Here is an 18,832-nt window from a genome sequence, read left to right as displayed (position 1 = left end):
CTCAAGTTATGTTGCTTTTGTTTGTATCTCAGTCTTTTCTGAAAACTGAAGAAAACGATTCTTCACAAATTCGCATTTTCTGCTGAAGCGCTTGGAGCTGACTTAATTTGTTTTTTGTACCATGAAGGAACTCGGAGCATTACTGCTTTCCTGTAGATGGCACACTCGTCCATCGCCAAGCAGTTATTGCCCCCAGGAATTATTCGCCAGTAATCATACACCTCGCCAGAGAGAGACAATATCAATTTGAGTTTCTTGTGTAAAGAAACAACTCGACAATTTCACGACTAAACTATCCTTGAACCACAGTCCATAAAGCGACTGAAAATGCGCCGACTATCCTCTACTTAACAACGCCTCCAGTATCTGAAACGAAATAAAAGGTTCCTATCTTGTACACGAACCGTTCCTACCTCAAAGGGTTTTGAAGCTTTTGAAGAAACATTGTATGAATTTGATAGCTCTCATGGGTTAGAATTAATACGTACCACCATCATTATTAATCGGCCCACACCCAAACGGAAGGTAGAACTTCTTTGTAAATGTCGCCGTCAGCCACTGCAACAGAGAGATCTTAGATAACAAGAACAGTGTATACATCAGGGTGTGTTAATTAAGAACCAGGAATTACACTGCAACTTCGGAGAAGGGGATTGGGTGAGGGGTCTGGAGAAGAAATTGTGAATGATCTTAAACATTTCCGGACTCGAAGATTGATGTTTTTGGCCCCTTATATTTGGGGGTCTCCCCTTCCACCACCCCCCAGCCCCACCCCACCCCCAACGTCTCCACTTCTTCTCCAGCTTCCTGCCGCTCTACGACCGAAACTGGTTTTCAGAGCAAAATGTCTGATACTTGGTCACCTTTTGACCAGCACACTGGACTTGGGAAGTTTTGCTGGGAGGGAAACGTGCTGCGTCTAAGATGAGTTTTGAACTGCAAGAAGGAGGTTAGTATGGCATCCATTTTTAGTTTAGCTTCTTTTGCTGTTTAGCTATAGCACTTACTGTTCAACATTTCAAAGTTATACACAAGTATTAGTTCTACTGCACTAAAGTAAGCTTGAGCGACAAATGGTGCCAACTGACTGACCGAGAGAGACCTTTACATACTTGGCTCTTTCTAGAATCAAGATCTTAGATCCAAGGTATTTAAAGTAAGAAATATGATTTAATGTCTTCCCAGCCATTGAGCTCATACGTGGTTTTAATGTAACCCCGAGGTATTCAGACTTGGAATTTTCACAATTCAGAGCGCCATAGCCACCCTCACAGACGCGGGATTTCTGATACATTCTGATAGGAGAATTTTTAGTAAATTCACACTAGCCTCCTTGCCACGTTTAAATGGATGTCCCCCAGTTTTTCGTTCATCCATTGTGGAATAAGTCAACATTTATAATGAAGTTCAAATTCCTTCACATGTAAACACAAACCAAGTTTTCCATGGTTTCAAACCCAACAAAAATCAAGCCAAAATTCTCAGTTTCCACCCAATTACAGCAGGGTGTGATATCACTTGGTTGGCCCTTAGTTTGTTACGGGAGAAAAGGGGGATGGGGGAGGGGGAGTCGCTGCCAATAATACACAGGATAAGATGTTATACTAATGTATGGGGAGTACGGCATCGGAATTTGTACACTCGTGTTCCCCCGATCAGATAAGGGATCTAAACAGTCACGACGGGGATCGCAACGAGCACTTTAGAAAACCAAATGGTTACTGATTTAACAAAACAATGGTTCTAGCGTTATTTATGGTAGACGTGAAAACTGCAAAGGACCGCGAACGATAATGCTGTCAGTTGACGTAGGATCTACAAGAGACCTAATCAGCCAAAAATAAACTGTAATATGGTGTTACATTTCTTTGGCGTTGTCAGGTCTGAGGAATTGCAACGAGAAATTAATGGTGAAATTTCAAGGTTTTAAGCAATCTCGTACCCAGAGTCCTCAGGCTTTTTGGTCAGCGGGGCGGCGCCAGGAGAGACTCTGGGATAATGGAATTTCTTATCCCAGAAAACGTGGGATTCCGGTCTTTGTGCGCATGCCTAAGATTAAAGCGGAAGTCAAATGCCCCAAAATGGCAGCCGCGTTACTGTTATTGGGCCTGAAGGTTTTATCGGGCCTTGAAAGTGTTCGAGAAAGCCAAAATTGATTCTACACGCGATCAAAAGGAACTGGATTTTTTCCCGTAAGAGCGGATCAAAGCAACTGGATTTTTTTTTCAAGTAAGAGCGAGCGAAAGGTGGACTTAATTCGACGTTGCTACAACAGACAAGTAACATATTTCTTTATTACTGTTTATATACTTACAAATAAAAAGGAACCATCACTTCTCCTCTCACAGAACTGAGCAGCTGACTGTGTATTAAATTTATGTTCAAATTACCTCCTCCCTTTCCCTTAACAGTTTATTTCCAAATGGGATTCAATGAACACATACATGTTACCATTTGAAAATAATTTAAATCACCTCTTAATATAAGTAATATTTACTGTTGTTAATTAAGTTTTTTTTCGTCTCAAATTTTTTTAATTTTATTAGACTGAATTGTGTGCACGCTTTTCTTAAAGTGAATTTAAGAATGTCATATGTGTTCGAATGCAAGCTTAAGTACAATTTCAACATCAGCATATTTAATACATGCCATGAATTCAAGAGCAACTGTGAATTTTTTTTTCTGAATAAACATTCCTTTTGCCTAGCTTTTGGCAAAACTGATAGAGAGTGCTCACATCTTGCATGCTTCTAGTGCTGTAGAGTTGCTCCCAGGTATACTAATAATATATCTAGAAATAAAATAAAGTAGTATAACAGAGATTGGATAATTGTGCCAACAGGCTTTGAAAATAAGGATAGTGAGTTGTGTTGAGGTTTAATTAGTCAGCTATTCTGCCTAACCACAGAGTAATAATTATATATGAGAACTGTATGGAGCGTGGTAATCATGCGACCTCTCATCAGTAAATTGGTTATGATGTGATTGTTGAGAGACTGTTGATATCCTCACTATGGTACTTCATTTAGTCAGCCAATTTCTATACCATGCATATAATCTCCTTAGTCTGTTCTTGTATACATGTAATCAAGGTAAAATAATTTAAAACTATCTTATGTGAGTTCTCTAATAAATTTGGGTGCAGTGTAGGAAGCACAGAGAAGGGGTCAATGGATTGGGGAAATTGGGTTTATATTAAATTGACATAAATTTTGGTGGGGCCTGACTTCATCTGGTCGTGGAGTGTACACGTTAACTAAGAGCTGAGTCAGATAACTCAGATACTGACACACATTACCTAATGTATTCTGATTGATTAGGGCACATTACTGGTAAATTGATAATTTCTGAATGATTGATAATTTCTGATTTGCCATTTCTTTTGGGTCGGCTCGATGGTGATGTGATTAGGTATCACACATTTAATTGACTTCAGGCAACGGAAGTATTATACTCAATTAACACTCTGCAGCTGAATAGTATAATATAATCTCTTCTCTGATCTTGCAGCTCTTGCTTTGACGACAGATAATTACTATTGTCAAACTCCCCAATATCCTGAATGATTGGCACAGTGTTGTGAGACCTTTGCTGAACTGTGTAAATTATACAGCGCTTGTGGGAATTTGTGGTCCCTTAACAATAATGTTAGCTAAGAACTAAAACTGAAAATTGTCAAACGTGACTCTTAGTTCAAGCCTTTCCTGGGCTCTGATTGTCTATTAGGCCACAATTTAAGTCATCCAGCATATCGCATAATGTTTGTGGGACTGGACCAAGCCTAGTGAGCTGCATTGATCAAAGGTCTAGAACAATAGAAATACACATTCAAAATAATAATTGAAAATCATATAAATTTGTCATACCATCAGTTACAAAACTGTATCTAAAGATGTTTCAAATTTCTTTTAAGCTTGTTAACAGAATAAACAATACGGCTAGTGATGTTTCTTTAACTTATAAAATATATTGAATAGTCATTTATTAATTCTTTTTTTTTTGGGGGGGGGGGGGGTCTAACAAGCGTTGACTGTAAAACTTTATGTTTCATCTATAATCACTCTATAATTAACAGTTTTGTTAACAAATTATACTTAAAAATTCTATATACTTGATGAGATAATGGTTACACATAATTTTATTAGTTACCCCCAACAGGGAAGGGGAAGGGAGTAAAGGACCCATTGGAATCCTCGGAATGTTCAACATATATATTTTATAGACTTGTCATTCTTTACTAAATATTGAATGCAGTTTTTTTTTGCAAGCTAGTATTGTAGTGTCTGAAAGTTTTTTCTTTTGTTTGATTATCAGTGCAAAATAACAATAAACGTATGATTCACTAAGAAGTATAATTTTTAAGCTAAAACCTGCTGGCTACCACAAATTTCTTGCTAATATTTACTAGCAATAATAATTACATGAATGAATATTACATGAAGAAATGATAGAAGGGGTTGTTTTCATCAAATTATTCAGTAAAATCCATCCACTGCCAAAATAATTATGTTAGTAAATTTGCCAATTACAAGTGGAGTGTTTGATAAGGATATAATTATGATGAAAGTGGTCACTTAACTCTGCACAAGGCTGTGCAAGCATTATCTACAGGTCATATGCCACACAAACTTGGGGTACTTGGCTTCCATGTTTAATTGTACAATAGGTACACTTGCAGTAGAATGAAATCGAGCAGGGGCCTTCTCCTGTATCTCCTCAATAATAGCGTCCCAATTGAACCCTTCAAGGGAAGACTTGGTGTTCTTCCTTATAACATATAGCACAGAAAGTCACACCCCCGCTCATCTATTTTTTTTTAACAACAAATGGTACTTTTGACATGATTTCACACTTTGCAACAGCATAATTGCTTTGGCCTCTCAACAGGAATATTTGTCTGCAAGGGAACCCACAGTTTCTTGTCTCATACTTCGTCAATGGAGTATTTGCATGTTTTTTCAGATGAAGGGAAAAATAATATTTTAAAAAGGTTAGATTATTTTTACTTACATATATTAATGTACAGCCAGAGTACAGTTAAACTATCATTACCTTCAAATTTTTGCCATCTTTATTTTAAACTCAGTGTACATTATTTGTTGAGTTATATAAAAACTCCAAGCAATATATTATGTTATAACTTTTGTATATTTTAAGATTGAGGAGGCTTAATATTCATAAGCCTCATATTGATTTCTTTTATTGAGCCTCCACTCCACTACTTGAGTTTTTTTCTTTTCATTGTTTGTCTGTGTACAGGTGGGAAATAAATAAATGCAAAGATTTTAAGGTACTTCTGCATTTCGAAGTCCAGCTTCAGGCTTCAGTTTTATCTACACCTGTTTTTTGACTTGTCAAGTTGGGTGGCTCTTCACTGTCACAGTGTGTTGACTTTCTTGCAGAGAAGATGGTAGTAAGTAACAAACAACAAGTCTTTATTCTCAACTGCCCCTATACTGTAAGCGTAATCTTTAAATCTGTATGTACTATTACATTTGAGATTTTAAACTTTCATCTGAAGGTAACTTAACACCCCACACCACGGCCCTTTACACTTTTTAGGACAAATAACTAATTGTTCTTATTTTGCATGGAATATGGAACAGTTAGAACAAAATCTGCCAAAATTCTCAAAACAAAATCTCTCAAAATTTAAGAAAAATGTTCAACACACTATTACCTCCGCCTCTAAGGGGCAATTTTTTCTGAATTATTTTTCTTTGGCAAGCTGGCCATGGGCCGTGACTGACAAAAGTGAAACCTTTGCTCTCGTGTGCGGTGTTTGATCATCGTAGAGATGTCTTCAGCGTTTCCCTTGTGGCAAAACCGAAAGGGAATTAATCGAAACGGCAACCTGAGATGGACTCCACTCCACACCAGATCAGTCATCTCCAAATTTTCATCCACGACAAGGTTTATAGATGTTGAAGAACTTCTCTATTTTTCAATGATAACCTTCACTAGTAAATAACATGTTCGAAATATTTAGTACGTTGACGACACCAGTGTCCTCTCTAATACGTTTAATGTTTCCATACTTGCGAACGGCTTCACCAATTCGTTCTCCTACCGCTTTTTCTCCCAAACTGACTAATATAATGATATTTTCCGAAAATAATTTTTTGCAACAGCGACAGTAATCAGTTTAAACTGACCGCATTTGGCCGTGTCATTTTACCGTCGTATGACAGTAGTGGCAAACTTCCTACGATAAAACGGCTAATGTTTAGTCGGCTAGAAATTGTTTCACTGACATAATTCCGAAACCCGTCTTTGAATTGGAGTCCTTCTTATTTTTGGTATGAAAAAAATAACATAAAATAATCGTGACACACACATGAAAATTTCAAAACAGCGAGTTTGACATTTCAAATCTCCCTCCAAAACAAGGAAGTTGGTTGGGGGGTTTCCGGTTTGGTTAACTTCCGCAAATGACCAACGGACTTCCTGTCGGTCTTCCATTGTTATGCAGACAACCAATCGAAAAAATTAAATTTTTCCATTATCCCAGAGTCTCTACTGGCGTCCACCCGCTGACCAAAAAGCCAGAGGACTCTGGGTACGAGATTGGGTTTTAAGGAAAACGTCAATACACGACGGTCGATATTCATACTACGAGTAATTTCTTATTTTCCTTAGGGACAGTAAAGCGAGGACAACACGCAAACACGCTCTGAAACCGCTTTCCTCGAGAGGACGCGGCTCCTCGCGTGTGATAATTTTCGCGCGCAATCACGTGTTTTGTCCGTTTTACTATCCCTACAATCTCGTACCCAGAGTCTTCAGGCTTTTTGGTCAGCGGGGCAACGCCGGGAAGACTCTGGGGACATTGAATTTTATTACCGCAGGATTTCTGCTGTAAAACAATAGAAACCGTTACGGAACAGCCAATCAAAAAAATTGAATTTTTTCGATGTCCCCAGAGTCTTCCTGGCGTTGCCCCGCTGACCAAAAAGCCTGAAGACTCTGGGTACGAGATTGCTATCCCTAAGTAAACTGATCATAACAAGTTTCTTCGACGTGGACCCACCTTGTCTGGAGTAGGGGGGTTATCGAAGACACCACCTATCTCATGAACACTGCCGACAAAATTTTATTGGCTTTAAAATATGAGTTGACACAGAAATATTCAGCTAGCAAGAGTCAGCATTGCTAGATAAACAAGAAAAATGAGGTTTGAATCTCATTGTTAGTTTTTACTGCTGGATACAAGGGTGGCTGTGCAATAAAGACACCATCTTTTGAGGTAGAGGAAGGGGTAATAATAATAATAATAATAATAATAATAATCTTTATTTTGTGCTTTTTTTCAGTGTACATGTTGATTCTTATAATCTTTTAGTGGTGATATATAAAATTAAATTAATTATTAGTTAGAGTAATGTACAAAGCAAGGAAGCTAAATGAACCATTTGGTTGTCTTGTTAGCTCCCTGGCTAATTTAGGCTCTAGATAGCAGGCAAAAAAGAAAAAAAAATGAAAAAGCATACGGAAGGAAGAACTTATTAATTGTAAAATGTTAACGTATGTTACGAGGTCAGCATAAAAGAAAATTAGTTCATTTGTTGTTCTGACAGTAAATAATGTATAATTTGTTTGTTGTTTACAGGCAGAGTCCACCATCTATTTTGTGGTTTGCCGGTGGGGCATGTTGGGATATCAGTAGTTTTGATCTCTCCCCTTAAAGAAAATAACAGACTGCTCAGAAGAACGCTCGAAGTCCTGTAAATTTTGATGAACTTCAAAGCAGTCACAACAAATTCAACTCGATCCTAGATAGTAAGGTGAATAATTCCGAAATAGAATAAAACGTCAATTTAATTTCTACTTAACGTACTTATATAAACGTACTTGTACCAATTTAATTTTTGTTTTAAAAAAAAAACGTACTTATACCTCATTCTCACCAACTAAACGTGTTTATCAGATTAACCAGATTAAACAAAATGAAAATAATTGGAAGAATACTGGAGAAAGGAATCTTACATATCTTAACTAAACTTTTATTATGCTAAATGTGAAGTCGTAAAACATAAGCAGGCAGCTTTTATGAATATTACAATTTTGAACTGTGTTTAACTAGAGAGTTGTTCAGCATGTTTTTAAGTTTGGTATAAACAGAGCATAAGTGATGATTTTCTTTTTGTTCCCGTTGTCTATGATATGCTGTTGTTATGTATCGTGCTGTCCACTTTTCATAGAAAGCGAGCTGTCGTCGCAAACGTGTTAACTCGTACACAAACCAAACATTTTATTAACCAAAGCAAGTACGAAAGGAAAGGTAAGGTAAGGTAAGGTAACTGAAAATAACAAAAAATAACAGAGATCAATAAATTAACAATGAAAATGAAAATGACAAAGCGAATAGAAAACGACAAGCGAAATAAACGACGAATACTTACAAGACGAATGTGACGACAAGAAAAACACTTAGAACTTGGAACTTGACTTAGAAGCTAGACTTAAAACAAAACTGAACTTAACTAGAACTAGGACGACTTACGCAATATGAGCAGCAAAACAAAACTAACAAGTAACCAAAATATATAGCATTATGCAAAATAAAACTAGCGAGTACGAAAACAACCTACGAAAACAAAGAAGACTAATGAACGAGAAACTAAGTACAAAGGGCAACGGAGTGAAAAAACTAATAAACGAGGAACGGAAAAACAAGAACGCTAATGACCTATAGAAATATGTAACGCCGACATACAAAACAACAAAAATCTAAATTTTCGCACCTACATAAACATGAACATTCGTCCTTTTTCCCTCAAATTCAACACTCAACAGAAAAATTTAGCATAATACAACTCCCCCAGAACACACAGAAACTATTACGTGGGAGGCAAACAAAACCGTATTTCTACGTTGTATCGGTCTCTGCTTCTTGTATCAAACAAAAGAAGCTGCTCGCAGTTTGGATGTTTCTCACGGAATTTTCTAAGTTACGAGTTCTCAATCAATGGACTTAGACTAAACATGAAGCTGGGCGGGGAAAAGGTTTTTAAGGGCGGTGCTGGCCTACTTTTGCTACTGCCATACGTTCTGCTTATCTGGAGATACTCGGGTTTTCTATGGGTGGGGCCAACTAATACAGGGTTATTTTTGCGCGGTTTAAAAGGCTATGCGGAAAATATAGAACTCAGCAAGTGCTCTTGGTATCCAAAATGAAAATTTGAGGTAAACGTGAGGTAAGCTTCAATTTTGAAAAAAAAAAAAAAAAAAAAAGACGCCATACATTGCTTTGTATTTTACGGCTTTTCAGAATAATTGTTGCTTAATTACCTTTAAAATATGCGTTGTTACTCCCAATTTTCTTTTTTGATTTCAATAGCCATTTCTAACATCTGCTTTATCCGCGCAAAAATACGTCGGTATTAGCAGGCACCGTCCTTAATTGCTCCGAAAGGAAGCACGTGTGGTTTCTGTCGTTAGGTTTGGATGCTGGCGTCGTGTTCGTAATCAAGGAACATCATTACTGGCGCACGAGAGGCTTGGGTACGAGTGACGATAGCAGAGCAAGGCGGAAGATTTGTTTGACTTTACATATCAGAGTTACTTTACAAGTTGAAAATGTATCAAGAAATTGAAATATCCAAGAGAGGAAAGCACTCAAGGAGTAAGGATCTGATTTTACTTTCTTTTCTTTTTTTAAGTTTTTTTTTTTCCTTTTATTGTTATCAATTTGCCAGGGCTTCGGATTTTCTGCATTTTCAGCGATGGGACATAATACATATTTTCAGGATACATGTGTAGCCTAAGAATTATGTCCATAAAACAACATAATTGAAAAGAAAACTTGTTTTACGAGGTAAGTATCACGAACCGAATTTATGGCAATAAGTACGAAAGGCACGAGAATTCCACTTTCTTATTTTCGTAAGTCCATTGTCCGACTTTCCAATCCGGCAAATCAGATCACTGCCATATTTGGAAACTGGAAAAAAAATCCTTCTTCATCAAAGCGTGCATTCCGAGAAGGAGGAAGCGAAGAAGGTTTTCTTCTGACTTCTCGTGTTAAAACATAATTTACTCGTACTTTCGCTATTAATATTACAATCATGGGGTGAGAAAACTTTTTTTACCGAGAAAATGTAGCGAGTCGAATCAACTTCATGGAGCTTAGCTGTGGGCAAACTTTCTCCGTGGATCGCGAAGCTGATTGTTTGGCAAATTTGACGTCGAAGGTAAGCTTAAGCGTACGACAAAGTGGATATAGCGTGTATAGTTTGCCCTCTTTAGTTTCGTTTTTAACTTTCAAACAGCCCTCGATTCAATATCCACTTTAATCTTTCAATGAAGATGGGTCTTAGTGCTTCGTAAAAGCTCGAGATTAATCAATGCAAGTCTTATTGTTCATGAAGGCTTCGCGTTGGATAATTAAGCTTACATATGCATGTTGCAGAGATTGTTGCTTGAAATTGATAATCTTACTTTTGACTTAATAACGAACACGTTTTACACTGCTATTAACTGCTTCTTTGGATTAAGTTTAACTTGATCGAGGTCTCTGCGTGGCTCTGATTAAATGAGGTTCGCGTTGAAAAGTATGAGGCACGCTATGTCGGTGGACACATGCAAATTAAGCTTAATTTCAAGCTCACTGAAATGTATCCGAAGAAAGTCTTGTTGAGTCACATTTATCGCAGAATGCTTACAGTAAGTTCAAGTCTGCGTTTGTATCAGATACTTTGGTGGAAGCTGATCAAAAGATCAAGCATTTCTTGTTAGTTTGTAGTTTTTTATGACGCAGTTACAGACGCCACCCTGATCTGCATAGCTAGTCACGCATGGCCAGGCTCCTTATTAAAAAGGCGCGTTATTTGTACCACGAATAATAATTGTCCATAATTTGTTGATCTAGGACTAAGAGATACAGTACTGTAATTTCTGCTCAAAAAATTCTGGTGCAATTTATTGGGAAAGATTTCCACACAGCCTCAATAAAATTATACAGTCGAACCCCTTTATTACGGACACCATGGGGACAGGGATAAGTGTCCGCATTATAGAGGTGTCCGTTTTAGAGAGGTAGGCTTTATATGGATTTCAGTCTCTCAGGGAAAAAGTGAACTGTCCGTAATAGAGAGGTGTTTGTATTAAAGAGGTGTCCGTAAGGAGAGGTTTCACTGTACACGTGTTGTTGTCATACCTGTTACACAAAGAATGAGCATGAATAGTGTTTAAGGTGATTCCGCTGAATTGCATTGCCATCCTTGCTGCGCATAATTTTTCGCGTCATTTAGCGTGCGCACGAGCGTGCGCACGCACAACATTACGGGATTTCCTTGAGGTTAAGCTCAGCAGGAAAATAAATGGTCCTTTTCTTCTAAACAAGCATGGTGACCCCCATTTTTTAATGCATCAATTTAAATGTCATACGGTTGACCACTATATATCGCGATTTAAAGAAAAGTTTAATACTCTACTTTGAGATATTTTTATTTGAATGCGTTAAAAAGCACGTATTTAGGTAGTGCTGCTTTGTACGTGCAGATGCAGCAAAATCTTTAATTTCTTTCATAATCTTTATTCCAGTTCAATTAAAATAGTTTGTTGTGTAAGATTAACGTAAATTTTGTTGAACTGCTTTGATATTTTAATGCAAGAAATTCATTTTTCTCGAAATGATAGTTCCCTTTTCTGATTACTAGCGTTCCTAAGATAAACCTCGTGGGTCATCTATTTACAGTCTATAATAGCCATCCAGGTTGCACAAAAACGAGCATGGTGATCCCCATTTTTTATTGCATTTTTTAATGCTCATAACATAGTCATGAACTGGACCAAGTCTTAGACAATTTTAAATACTTCTTCTTTTTCAGTGGAATCACCTTAAGTCGTAAAATGTCGGCAAAATTAAAGTATGGGGCTTGGCGGCAATCTTGCTAGTTACTGTCTTCAATTCTGCAATGTTGATCAAAGATGATCCAAATGACTGTTGATGCTAAAACCATGTTACTCTACCTTCTGCAGTTGTCTGTGGTCCCTCAAAATCATTAAATGTTGTCTCAGATCAATTGTTGTTATTGTGCAATCATATAGATGTTGTAGGTTAAAATGATTTCAATCTAGGTTGATTTGTATTTTCCTTTGTTAAGGTTGAGTAATTTACATCTGAAACAAAGGAAAATACAAATCAACCTAGGTTGAAATCATTTTAACCTGGGATTCATTTTAACCTACAACATACACATCAGTGTTTTCCAATCGCATGTCAAAATTCATGCCATATTAGTTTTTATTGTATCTCTCAGTTTAAGTATGAGGAGTTTGATTGGTCAATTTTGCAGGCTGTATTTGACTGTACTGCGCACTAAATTTGAAAGTGTCCTTTTTTTCGCACCCGATTAACCTCAGAGATATAATAAATATCTTACTAAATAACAAATCTCATTTTCTCAGTCCATACAGTATGGACTGAGACTGGTGCAACTTACAGTATGGACCTTGAACCCAGTTTGTAAGAGGTGTTGATTTGGCTGGATGTCCAGAAAATGTGTTTAGGGACTGGATAAATTTGTGTTGCTCCTACTTCTTTGTTATCATATTAAAACAGAGCTCTTAAGATCAACAAAATAAGCCTAATTCTGGACTGATAAATGAATTACCTAAAAATATTACCTTAGCAGCTAAAGTTAGGCAAATGGAAACTAATTTATTTGATTTTTTCACATCTATTCATTCTTCTGACGAAACTTTGTGTAACATTTTGGAACAGATTACTTTAACAATTGCCATTTACCTACAGATCTAATTATAATAATCTTCTCTGTCTGTAAACTGTCGGTTGTCCTGGGTAGCGTCATTAAAAATTGAACTTTTGTTACTTCTGAGTAATTATTTACTCAGATCATACACGAATATGTTGGGTGGTTGCTTACCGGAAACAGAAAACAAAAGAATATGTCAAATTTCTGGCATAAAAAGTGGTCGCGGTCCCTTAGAAATTTGAGTGGTGGTCGCTTACGAGATAGCTCTTGAAACAGTATTTAACTGGGAAACAAAACGGTTGTTTACGAAGTGGTCACTTACGGGAGGTGGTCGCTTACGAGAATTGGTCGCTTTGAGAGAGTTGGCTATTTTGCAATCATGCATATAGGAAAACAGTCAGCTCCTTCAGCTATTTGCGATCTAGAAACCCAACAATTGCTGCAAATTTTCTGTAATAATAATAATAATAGTAATAATAATAATAATAATAATAATAATAATAATAATAATAATAATAATAATAATTGGAGGAAATCACCCCCAAGGTTCAACAAGTATACTATACGTGAGTAGGAAGTCTAGAAATATGTGCCTGGCAAAGCTAGGGCTGGGTGGACAGTCGATTTGAAGTGATGTTGTCTTTTGTCTTTGCTCTGTGGTTTCCTGTTGCGTTCTTCTTCTTCACTGCATGAGCTGAGTTTCGTTGTTTAATCTCCCTTGGTGAATCTCTCTTGTCCCTTGTGCATTTTCCTGTGTTCATTTGCATCACAATTTGGTCATGTTTCACCAACAGTAAACATTTTTCACTACTGGATGAACAAACATTGTCAGCCCTCAATGAATAAACATGAGTTGTGTCTGACGCCAGCCTGTCCTCCAACCTGTTGCTGCCTAGCAACCTTCTCTTTGTCTGACCTCATTCAAACTTTGTTTGCACTGTTGCCAGGCAACAGCACAGACACTTTCATCAATATATTAAATAAAATATATTTTTCGCTTGAATTCGCGCAGCTTAGCCCTGTTCAGGCCTTTTGCCCGACAAATTTGTTAACCTCGCTTTGCGAGGAAAAATGGTGGAATTAATTTTTATAATATAGAACAGAGGCCTTTATGATCCGCATGACTTGTCTGTTGACTAATGACTGTGTTCATCACCAGTCAACTTGAGGTGCTGAATAAACAACAGTAAAAAAGCAATGCCCCCCCCCCCCCCCAAAAAAAAAAAAAAAAAATAATAATAATCTTTCAACATCCCTCCCCATGTGAGCATGGTTACCTGTACATACAACCCCAGCTTCAACCTCTGCTGCATCCTCTCCACCTGTGTCAACTCCAGCTATCAATAGTACAATGCTTGCCCAGGCAATCTCAAGAGTATTCAGCAACTCCTAACTTTCCCACATTGCTGTCATCACTTCAGCCTACCCTTTAAGAGCGGCTTGGCAGGAATGTAAACATACAACCTCAGCTTCAACCTTCTCTGTATCCTCTCCACCTGTATCAACTCCAGCTATCAATAGTACAATGCTTGCCCAAGCAATCTCAAGAGTATTCAGCAACTCCTTTCCCACATTGCTGTCATCACCTCAGCCTACCTTTCAAGAGCAGTTTGGCAGGAATGTAAACATACAAGCATCTAGCTGAATAAAATTTAAAATAAAAATTAAAAAAAACAAACATAATGCAACATCTTTAAACACCAAATGTATTTTCCTCAACAAACGTAATACAATTTATAACTTCTTCATCAGCATTAACAGTTCCTATTGACGAGCACTGCAAAACAAGAGTGTTAATAAATATTTTGTAGTTGTTAACTTACTCAATAAGCTCTCACTATTCATAGATGTTAAAAGTTGTTGTAAATACTGTACATGTTTGTCACTTGTGGACCTGTAATGATCCCAAGTGTTATACTTTCTTATATTCGTAATTCATGACACATATAGCTACTGCCTTGTAATACAAACCTCATAACACAAGAGGTGAGCAGGGATGAACTCACTCAACTGTCACCAGATACAGTATGTGTGCGAAAGATCGTGGCTTTGACTAATTTGCATCAGGTTCTCAAATATTTTCTCCATAATCCAACATTTGAGGCAAACAGAATGGTTGTATTTCTTTTGAGAACTGACACCTTAAGAACATATCACTAGCATTAGATGGTCACTTCCAAGAGATTGTAAAATAAATATTAATACTATGTTCATTAATAATTTACTGAGACTTTGTGGTTGGTTTTCATGGGGTTTCCTTATAATGGCTGCTTCAAAGGGAAATGGTCACTTGTAAGGGTGGTCATTCCAAGAGATTTAAGCCATACTGGCCACTTCAGTACTTTGACAAAATTGCTGAAATTTAGGTTTGAGACAAAAATACAAATAATGTTTATTACTAATGATGGATTTGATAAACTTCAACAGATCTCGTCGTCATGTCACTTTTGGCTACAACCATTAATGTGCAGGGGAACACTGCACTAACTTATCTTTGTTTGTGTTTGTTCTACTCTTGATTTCAGTTTATCTGTCAGTTCATGTGTTAAAGAGTTTGTTCAAGATGTGCAAATGTTCTTGGAGTATGATTTGGTAAGTTACAACATTGATACCAGCAATTTCTAACTATTTATATTAATATTAATTAGCATTGTTGTATGGATGATAGAGAAGTCTGAATAACAGTCAAAGCATTTTGGTCGGTACATCTGTTATGAGGAAAGGAGAAACTAAGGGTACAGTAGTATGTTTCCAAACCTGTTGCTGTTTGACTGTACATGTATTTGTTGCCACTTTTTGATCTCTGTAATTTAGTGCATCTTGTGGGTAAACAAAATAAACAGTTTAGTTATTCTGACACCTAATAAGAGTTCTCCCCAACTCCCTCTTTTGTTTGCTTCTGTCAATCAGTTTTTATTTTTATTTAAATTTTTAATCTAATTCTTATAAGGACTTTCAAAATTTTTCATGTGCATAATTATAAATCTAAACTAAATTAAAATCCCAGTTCCTACTAAATGTTTGATTTTCTATTTTTTTTTTTTTTTTTTTAGTTTCAGTAATCAACAAGATTAAAGGCTTCCTGTGATGTCAAGGCTATCAAAGGTATTATCTTTGACTTTATTACAAAACTTGCCATGTCTATTATGATGAGCTGTAAGCTTAAATGTTTCTGGATGTGTCATTGAACTCTGGTGGTGTAAAGTAATAATAATTGAAGGGCTGGGAGCATAACTAACCTATGTAGAATTTCAGCCCGTTTTTCGATGTAGCTCAGATTTGTCCAAACTTTTGCATGTGAACTGCAATTCGATTGAAAACCATTGTCCGGTATCTTTTTCACGCCGCTTTGTGTTTCGTATTTATGCCATTGAGAAATTTTACCATCTTGTAAAGATATATCGGTAACATTATAGACACTGGATGACCAAAAGGACAATGCACTGACTATTAAATACTTGTATTCAAGATACACTCGTTGTCTTTGAAACACAGTAGACGAAAGCAGTCTTTTTCGCGGGAGCAACAAAAAGAATGCTGTCACGCTTTGATTTGATTCTGTTACAAACTACTACGTCATGACAGGAATGTCAGAAATGTAAACAGTGACATTCTGCAACAGAAAATGTGTCCATTTCCTGGCGTAAAATTCAGATTTGTCCCGTTTGTCGACATATCACTCTTGATAACGCAAAATACTAGCATTCTACACGATTAACAGGAAGACATGTAGCCATTTCAACGATTAACAACGATTAACAACGATTAACGGCAGTTCTATTAAAAGGTACTGACTATCTATTCTTTTCACGAGCAGTCGGTGTTAACCGTTGAAAATCTATGTTAATCGTACTTTTATTGAATCATTGCCTTGAAATTGTCAAGTAAATTGTTACATACCGAATTTCAAGCCTGGCAAACCACAACTAAGGCTTGCAAAACACCTTGCACATGGCGGGATTTGTCTCTGATGCTCCCGCGGGATTTGATAATCGAATTGAAAAATTCGCCACGGCACAGTCATCACTACCAAGGAGGGATTCTTTGGGCAACATTTCGACCACTTCCTGTGAACTGCATTCGTCAATTTCCTATTTACAAACTTCACCAAACAAAAGCGAAACCAACTAGCCAGTATGATACGCAAGTTGTTTATCCCGACTGCCTTGATCTATTTTGGGCTTGTTACAACCCGCAAAAGCAAACCATGATATCACCTCAAACGTTACTTATAGAAACAACAACTGGTGCGACTAAACAGGGCTCGTGGACAGTGGAAACTTTTAGGCTACCGATAATTTGGAAAACGAGTCTGACCACAAGTCTGACGTGGACAAAACCTATAAAAAAAATTTGCCTTCTAAGCGCGTTCACTTGTAGACAAGAAAACTACCAAATTCCCTTCCCCCTCCCCCTGACTCAATGTTGTCTTTTGGGTCACGAACAGTTTCCTGGCAAGCATCACTTCCCTCATCAACATTGCATAAGGGGGAGGGGGGGAGGGAGAAGTAACTGTGGTAGAATTATGAAAGGAGAAACAGTAAGTGAGTGGTTTTTTGCCTGTCTGTGTTCGGCTGTCATTGCATAGGGGGAGGGGGTGGGAGGGAGAAGTAAGCAAGTGACTTTTGTTCTGTTCGTGTTTGGTTTTGTCAAGGAGTTTTGTCCACGATTGTAAAACCGCGAAATGTTTTCAAAACCAGGGAGAGCCAAAATTCGGACAAATCCGAGGGAAATCTAAAGCCGCTCTAAAAGTCGACATAAGTCGGTTATGCTCTCAGACCTTCATATGAGCTATTCCCTACGGGGTTGACCAAATGAATATATGAATATAATATTCATATATTCAATAATTATGAGCTATTTCCTACGGGGTTGACCAAATGAATATATGAATATAATATTCATATATTCAATTGAAGGGCTGGGAGCATAACCGACCTATGTCGAATTTCAGCCCATTTTTCAATGTAGCTCGGATTTGTCCAAACTTTTGCATGTGAACTGCAATTCGATTAAAAACCATTGTCCAGTCTCTGATGCTCCCGCGGGATTTGATAATCGAATTGAAAAATTAGCCATGGCACATTCATCACTACCAAGGAGGGATTCTTTGGACAACATTTTGACCAGTTCCTGTGAACTGCATTCGTCAATTTCATAACTTTTCAAAAGATCCATAGATGTTGTGCGTTTACAAACTTCACTAAACAAAAGCGAAACCAACTAGCCAGTATGATACGCAAGTTGTTTATCCCGACTGCCTTGATCTATTTTGGGCTTGTTACAACCCGCAAAAGCAAACCATGATATCACCTCAAACGTTACCTATAGAAACAACAACTGGTGCGACTAAACAGGGCTCGTGGACAGTGGAAACTTTTAGGCTACCGATAATTTGGAAAACGAGTCTGACGTGGACAAAACCTATAAAAAAAAATTTGCCTTCCAAGCGCGTTCACTTGTAGACAAGAAAACTACCAAATCCCCTTCCCCCTCCCCCTGACTCAATGTTGTCTTTTGGGTCACGAACAGTTTCCTGGCAAGCATCACTTCCCTCATCAACATTGCATAAGGGGGAGGGGGGAGGGAGAAGTAACTGTTGTGGAAACTTTCAGCCTACCCAAAAGTTGGAAACCGATGAGTCCGACGGGAGTGGACCAAATCTATAACAAAATTACCCTTCCAAGCACGTTCACTGGTAAACAAGCAAACCACCACATTCCCCCCCCCCCCCCCCCCCCATTCAATGTTGTTTTCTGGGTCACAAAGAGTTTTCTGGCAAGCATCACTTCCCACATCAACATTGCATAAGGGGGAGGGGGGAGGAAGGAAGAAATAACTGTGGTAGTATTAAGAAGGGAGAAACAGTTAGTGTCTGAGTGGTTTTTTGGCTGTCTGTGTTTCAGTTGTCATTGCATAGGGGGAGGGGGTGGGAGAGAGAAGTAAAGTTCTGTTGTAGAATTAACCAGAGAGAAGTAGTAAGCAAGTGGTTTTTGTGCTGTTCATGATTGGTTTTCTCAAGGAGTTTTGTCCACGATTGTAAAACCACGAAATGTTTTCAAAACCAGGAAGAGCAAAAATTCCGACAAATCTGAGCAAAATCGAAAACCAGG

The 18,832-nt window shown here is 37.6% G+C and overlaps 1 long non-coding RNA gene across 1 annotated transcript in view; it reads right to left on the bottom strand.

Annotated features, from left to right (window-relative positions):
- Window positions 1–18,832, bottom strand: part of LOC146477707 (uncharacterized) — a 545,413-nt gene that overhangs the window by 489,864 nt on the left and 36,717 nt on the right. The gene's annotated exons all lie outside the window — the stretch shown is intronic.

This window comes from Pavona decussata, unplaced genomic scaffold, assembly GCF_977016875.1.
Source record: "Pavona decussata unplaced genomic scaffold, jaPavDecu1.1 SCAFFOLD_69, whole genome shotgun sequence".
Classification (NCBI taxonomy): Eukaryota; Metazoa; Cnidaria; class Anthozoa; order Scleractinia; family Agariciidae; genus Pavona; species Pavona decussata.
This window is presented reverse-complemented; position numbering and strand designations above follow the sequence as displayed.